Source organism: Strongylocentrotus purpuratus, unplaced genomic scaffold (assembly GCF_000002235.5).
Source record: "Strongylocentrotus purpuratus isolate Spur 01 unplaced genomic scaffold, Spur_5.0 spur5_scaffold_5, whole genome shotgun sequence".
NCBI lineage: Eukaryota > Metazoa > Echinodermata > Echinoidea > Camarodonta > Strongylocentrotidae > Strongylocentrotus > Strongylocentrotus purpuratus.
In genome coordinates this window covers 36106779-36114252 of record NW_022145611.1, presented here as the reverse complement: position 1 = coordinate 36114252, position 7474 = coordinate 36106779, and positions in this window count along the sequence as shown.

Genomic DNA, 7474 nt, shown 5'->3' with positions numbered 1-7474 from the left:
GTCCCTGACGCAGTCCTACGTCAGGCTATGGACGCCTCGTGTGCAGCGGACAATAAAGACTAGTAACTTCTTGGTCCTAGCTTCCTTATCACAAAAGTTTGATGGTCTAGTGGAAAATCACCGAAATGTGATCCACAGGGTACGATGTTCGAATCCCTGCCATGGCAATAAGGCTTCCTTTGGCAAGACATTGATGTAAAAATTTCCACTCTCCACCCTGGTGAAGTAAAATGGTGAGGAAGAAATTCTCTTAAAGCTTAATAGCGTCTTATATATCAGGATAGCTCAGCTAAAGCCCCGATAATGAAATAGCTCAGCGCCTTTTATCCTCATCATAATAGGCCTCTATAAATCAAACTATCAATGTAATCATGATCAGTAATTTGATCACAATTATCATCATCGCAATTTGATTAAAAAAGATGTCAACTTTAAAAAAAAAATCTTTTGATACGCCCTGGTATTCCGTCCTCTCCAGAATACTAATACCTTTTATTATCACGAAGAGGTATTAGATGATTGTCTTTCTTGATGGTCCTCATCTTTCATGTAATCAACTGATGGGGTTTTTAATGATCCATTGTTCTACTTCGGGAAGATGGAAAGAAACAAGTGATGGCAGGAAATTGGGGGAATGTACAGGATGAATTGGGTTTAGAAAAGTCTTCTATATGAAGAAAATACTATACAAATTTAGAGGCAGAATAAAGAGAGAGAGAGAGAGAGAGAGAGAGAGAGAGAGAGGAGAGAGAGAGAGAGAAGGGAGAGGGAGGGGGAGGGAGGGAGGGAGAAAGGAACAAGGAAAATACTGGAAAGCGGTCCCTTTTTCATTTTGAAACCCAGTGCCGCCTAAATGATATGAGTTGACCAACGCTACATGACTGATTGTGGTCATCTATTCCCTACTTCGTTTTCTGCCCATTTTTACCCTCCCAAAGCTAAACCTTTTACAGTAAGGTAATAGATAATTGCTTTATTCATGAAAATCATCATGATGATCGTCTTGGAGGTATTATGGGCTAATGGACTCGTTATTGGTTCAATCTCCTCTCGAATGATGAAGATAGAGAGTATGAGAGAGAAAGAAGGATGAATAGATGAGAGAGAAGTAGCAAATGATTGCATGTACGTCAAGGTAATTGGGGGAAAAAGAAGAAGATTCATTTACTGTTTATGTCTCGATTTCAAATGTTTGTCATATGACTTGCGTGTATGTCGCCAGCATGATTTGTTGCAATGAGAGATTGGGATTTCTTGTTATTGGAGAAAAAAATGTTATATATAGCGCAAGAGGGAATAAAGACTTGATGAGAGCAATGACAGAGGGAGGGAGGGAGGGATTGAGGAGTGAGAGAGAGAGGTATAGAGAGAGAGACATAGATAGATAGATAGATAGATAGATCGAGAGAAAGAGAGAGGGAGGGGGGAGAGTGTGGGAAAGAAAAGGGGAGGTTGTAGATGGAGGGGTGGGGAAGAACATGTAAATACTGAATACTGTATACAGAAAGAGAGATGGGAATGAGGAAGAACTTGAGAAGAAGAGTGGAAGAGGAAGATAAAGAGGAGAACTGGGAAATAAAGGGGGAGGGGATATTAACACAACCTAGTTATGGCAAAGTTTATCTTTATCATTGTGTTATCCATCTATTTTTTCTCTGTTCAGTTTTGTCGGTGTATGACATCCGATATTACAGACGTACCATGAAACTACACATTATTTCGTAAGTATGATTTAGAATGCATAAATGTTTACGAAAGGGAAGGAACAACGGGAACGACGAGGGAATTATCCAGGATAAAGAAAACACCGGATATCAATTACAGAATAAAGCCCCTCATGACACTACAGAATGTTAGTAATCCAACGAGCAGGATGATACGGTATGTCATATCATTACGACAGTGTTCAAGTTCATCTTTATTTAGAATCATTAAATGCCGTTCCAGGGACTGATCTATTTCTTCATCCTTTTCTAAAAACTAGGGAGGTGGTACAATTCTGAAAATGTCTGCTGTCTGTACAGAGTATCACCGTCATATGTATGAAAAGATAGCGCACTGCTAATGAATCCGATTTCCAACATGTATCTATCGCTTTTCCGCTAAACTGACGTGACATAGCCAAATTCTAATTAGCTTCTTCTTCCAAACGAGCTGGCTCTGCTCGCATGACGTTCATGCTTTCATGCTCCTTACATATAAAGTGAACAAATCACCTACAGCCTTCAGCTTCCTCGTTTTTCGTCTTCTTATAAAAATACAAAAATCTTCTAGAATCTAGATAATACTATACTTAATTTATCTATATGGTATCTCTAAATCGATATTGATATAACACCACCAATTAAAAAAAACACATCAACCTACCAGTCAAGCGAGATCCTTGAGGGCCGAGTGTGGAGAAGGGTTCCATGTGAACAGCCGTTGCACATGGGTCAGTCGATCCTAAACCCCCCCCCCCCTCGCCAAAAAAAAAGGAAGGAAGAAAGGGAGAGAGAAAAAAGAATGAAAGAAAGAAATAACAAAAACAAAAACACACCATACAATACAAATAAAATCGCTCAAATCCTAGATTTTTATATTTTGTCATTTCGTTTCTATTATTGATTAATTTGATTTTGTATTTACATTCTATTTGTTAATCTTTTATTCTCGCAAGAATATTGCTCATCTACTGGATCTTTGCATATTCTATCCTGTATTTTTTGTTTATTGTTGTATGTTTTTATGGTTATGGTTAACAAAATATCTTAATACTCGATTTAAAATCCCTCTCATACTGTTTGCACTTTTTAAAAAGCGTATTGATATGCTCATTATAATATTTATCTTCAACCAAATCATCAATATGTTAATATTAAACTGGTAAAAGAAAAAGATTATGAAAAAGGGAAAGAGGGAAAAGGCCAATAAAATACATTAATCAATCAGCCCCTTTTGAAAATGTTCAGTGTTTTATTATTGTTTGGACGCGAGAGGGTTACAAACCCTTATAATCATATCCAAGAAAATGTTTGTCCCTGAAGAAATGAGGTACTACATGTATTAAAAGATTAGCATTGTGTTTGGAAAGGAAACAAAATTGAGTGATGTTCATACACACCCAAAATAAATGTTTGTATCATAGCCAGGCGCGGATCCAGGATTTCTTAGGGGGGGGGGCCCAAATTTGAAATTATGCGAGCCAAATATTGGTACGTAATGGTGACCAGCAGTGACGTAATGCAGGGGGATGTAGGGAGGGGCGAGTTTCCCCCTCCCTCCTCTGCAAAGCGCGGAAGCTATATATGACGTTTCATTAAAGTATTAGAGAAAGAAGACAATTCGTTGTACCGTTCTCGACTCTTAATCCTTCTCTTAATTTAGCCCCCCCCCCCTCCGCGCAGCGCGGAAGCTTTGACGTTTCATTAAACTATTATTGAAAGAAGACGATTCGTTATAGCGTTCTCGAAAATTATCCTCGTTTGAATGCAATTTTCCCCTCCCGCGCCAAGCGCGAAAACTTTTACGTTTCATTAAATCATTGACGAAAGAAAACGATTCGTTGTACCGTTCTCGACTCTTAATCCTTGTCTTAATTCAGCCCCCCCCCCCCCCCCCCCCCCCCCCTCTCGCGCGAAGCGCGGAAGCTTTGACGTTTTATTAAATCATTGGAGAAAGAAAACGATTCGTTGTATCGTTCTCGACTCTTAATCCTTGTCTTAATTCAGCCCCCCCCTCCGCGAAGCGCGGAAGCTTTGACGTTTCATTAAATTATTAGAGATAGAAGACGATTCGTTGTACCGTTCTCTATACTCTTAATCCTTGTCTTAATTCAGTCCCCCCCCCCCTCCGCGAATCGCGGAAGCTTTGACGTTTCATTAAATTATTAGAGATAGAAGACGATTCGTTGTACCGTTCTCTATACTCTTAATTCTTGTCTGAATTTCAAAGATGTTTTTTGTCTGCTCCTTTTTCTCCCTACGTCCTCTTCCTTTCCTCTCCTTTCTATTTTTTTTCTATCCCCCCAGCCCCTGGCTACGCGCCTGCGGTCAGATAAACAAATTTTGATACCTTGTCCGACCCGAGAAGCTCATGGGTTTTAGGCATTTGATTACGGTCAGATGAACATATTTTTATACCTTATTTGTGACACTGGCAGGACACTAATTGGCGTGAGGTCCAGCGGGCGAAGCCCCCAGAAAACAGGGGTTTTAGGCATTACATTTCCGTCAGATTAGCATCCAGGGGAGTCTAGGGCCCTAGGCGGGGTGCAAGGGACGGAACCCCGGAAGCTCAGGGGTTTTTACGCGTTTAATTTCGGTCAGATGACCAGCTAGTTAACTATTCTTTCTTTCTTGCTCTCTTTATTTCTGTTTCTCTTTACTATACCTTTTCAAAAAAAAGTGGAGGGGGGAGCTCGAGGCTTGCGATTCCAGCCGATCCCCGGGCCCTACCTTTTCTCAAGAATCATATTTCTTGCCTGGCTGTAAATTTAGGAATTTGTCATTTTCCAACAAACGCATACAAAAGTATAATTTACTAAAAACTGAGGAAAAATCTCGGAAAGAATTCAGCATTATTTGTAAGCCACCGTTATGGAATTAGAAATAAACCACGTTTGAATTTGAATTCCCCCAAGCCCCCCCCCCCTATCAGTACGCCAGTGCCCCCTTTTCATCTTTCTCTTTTTTCTTCTTTCCCTTTCTCTCCTCCTTAAGGTTTGCCGAGGGGGGGGGGGGGGTAAGGGGGGGGCAAAGGCCTTTCGGCCCCCACCCCGATCCACACGTTGTTGGCGGGATTAACCGGAACTGATCTCCCGTTCTTTTCACCCTTTTCTTTTCTTCTTCCTCATTTTTGTTCCCTTTTAGCTTTCCTCTTTCCCTTTTCCTTCTTTCTCTCTTTGTTATAGCGGGGGCGGGGGGAGGTAAGGGCCTTTTGCCCCTCCTCGATCCACCGGCGGGAAAATTGCAAATGATATCCCCTTTCTTTTCTTTTCTTCTTTTTCCTTTCTTTTATCTCCTCTTACCCTTTCCATTTTCTTCCTTCTCTCTTATTTTTTTTATTGGAGGGGGGGGGGGTGCAACAGCATGGGAGGCAAGGCCCTTTCGCCCCCCCCCCCGATCTCCTTCTTCACCCGTTTCTTTCCTTCTTCCTCTTCTTTCTTCTGGCGCTACACCTCTTACAAAAACAAAATGCAAAAATATCCAAAAAGAGAGGACGGCAATGGGGAACTTTGATTTAAGCTACGCGACCATTATTCTCTCATTTCCGTTCACATTGTATCTCATAACCATGAGAATTGCTAAGCTATTGTATACGTTATTTCGTTACACGAACACACACAAACACTTTTTTTTTATTTATTTTTTTAACAATTTTGTTTTATTTCTCCAGATGTGTAATACAAACCATGACATACAATTGAATAAAATAAACGTGTTCAATATTGATGCTTTTACATAAACATAATTAAACACAAACTTATTTGCAGTATAATATAACTTAGCAACAAAGTAAACGTATAATTACCTAAACATAATATGTCAATTGTAAATGTTATTTACTTATATATTACAAAAAAAACAAATCTGGAGATAATTTTACTGAAACAATCCTGCCCCCTCCCTGCCCCCTACATCACACAGACATACTCACCCTCTATCACACAAACATACTCACCCACTCACACACATACTCACCCACCCACCCACCCACCCCCCCCCCCCCCCCACACACACACACACAGTACTCACTCAGTGGATGTCTGCCAACATTCTCAACTTAAGAAAAATATACTAAATAAGTTATCCAGGCCGCAAAATCGAGTTACGCTTTTAACAAGCTCACGGTGGAGAAGAAAGCACATCTTAATTAATCTTAAGCTGCTCCCACTTTAAAAAATGTGATCCTAGCTTTCCCATTTTAATTGCTATTTTCTTTTCCTCATCCCTATACTTAAAAATGCTTTTTTTCATCTTTTCTAAAGTTAGTACTCGCCCCCCCGATCTTGACATAAATGTAACATACTTTACCATGAAAATGATAGTATTACACATTTTTATTCTATATGAACTACCTACCAACCCAACAAATATATCTCGCCATTCTAAATCTTTAATTTCATCTAACTCAAAAAGTTGTATTAAAGCCTGCCATAACCTTTGAACGCTCCCACAAGATAAAAATAAATGTTTGTATGTTTCTATTTCCTGCTTACAAAACGAACATAAATTATCACCAACAAAACCAAATCTATGAAGATGCTCATTAGTGTATATGGCTCCATGCAATAATTTAAATTGAAATTCACGTTGTTTTCTAATGAGTATAGTAATTCTTGGTCTAACAAATATTTCTTTTAATTCTTTATCTATAAAATCATAATCATTTTGCCCATCCCTTACCTGCAAATCATACGTTCGTTGCAGTGCTTTGATGAAATAATCATAGATTGTTCTTGAACCCACATCCACAAACTGTATTTTTTTACTAGAAATATGGAAATAAGTATTAAAGCTTATCAAATCAACCTCGAGGAATTCTATTAACCCTGAATCATCCTTCCATAAACTGGGTATCGCATCATAAATATCAATAATCATAAGCAAATTATTACCTTTCATACCGAGGTTCATAAAATATTTAACAGGCTTAACATGACCTTTCTCAACCAAATGATTCAGCTGAACAATCCCTCTTTCAAACACGCACACGCACACACGTACACACACACGCACACACACGCGCGCACACACACGCGCACACACACACACACACACACACAAGATCATAACCTGCATGAGTTTACAAGGTGTGAGAAAACTCTGATTCAGGAAAGAATGCAAGGGTGAAAGTAAAAGCGAAAAAAGTGGACACTCTCACATGGCTTCCATGGATGCCGTCTTTGTTCTCTTTTTGCCTTCTTCTTACTCCTTGACCGTTCGCGCATATTTTTTTTTACAAAAATGTTTAGCCATAATGCGTATACCCAGGGAAGAGAAGGTAATAGAAAAGGGAAAACAACAAAATACATAAGGAGAGTGCAGAGGATATGGAGAAAGAAATGCATAAGAAATACATAACGGAAGGGCTTTTAGGCACCAAATTACGCATCTAGGGACCCGCCTTAGGCCCCTTGGTTGAGTCCAGAGGGCAGAGCCCCCGAAAGCTCAAGGACTTTAGGCATTTAATTACGGCCAGATGAGCAAACAGGGGCCCGCCTTGGGGCCCTTGGTGGGTTCCAGGGGGTAGAGCCCCCGGGAGCTCATGGAAAAATACTGCCATTTTAGCAATACTTGTAAATCTCTGGTATCAAATTAAAAATAACCCATGTTTAAATTGTATTGGGGGGGGGGTTACTGCCCCCCCCCCATCAGTACGCCAGTGAAAGGGGCGGAGGTGACGGAAGGGACTACCCCCATAAAGCTGTATGATAAGTCTTATATGTAAACCCCTCACAGGTTTTTGAAGTTTTGTTGTGTTACAAAATTAC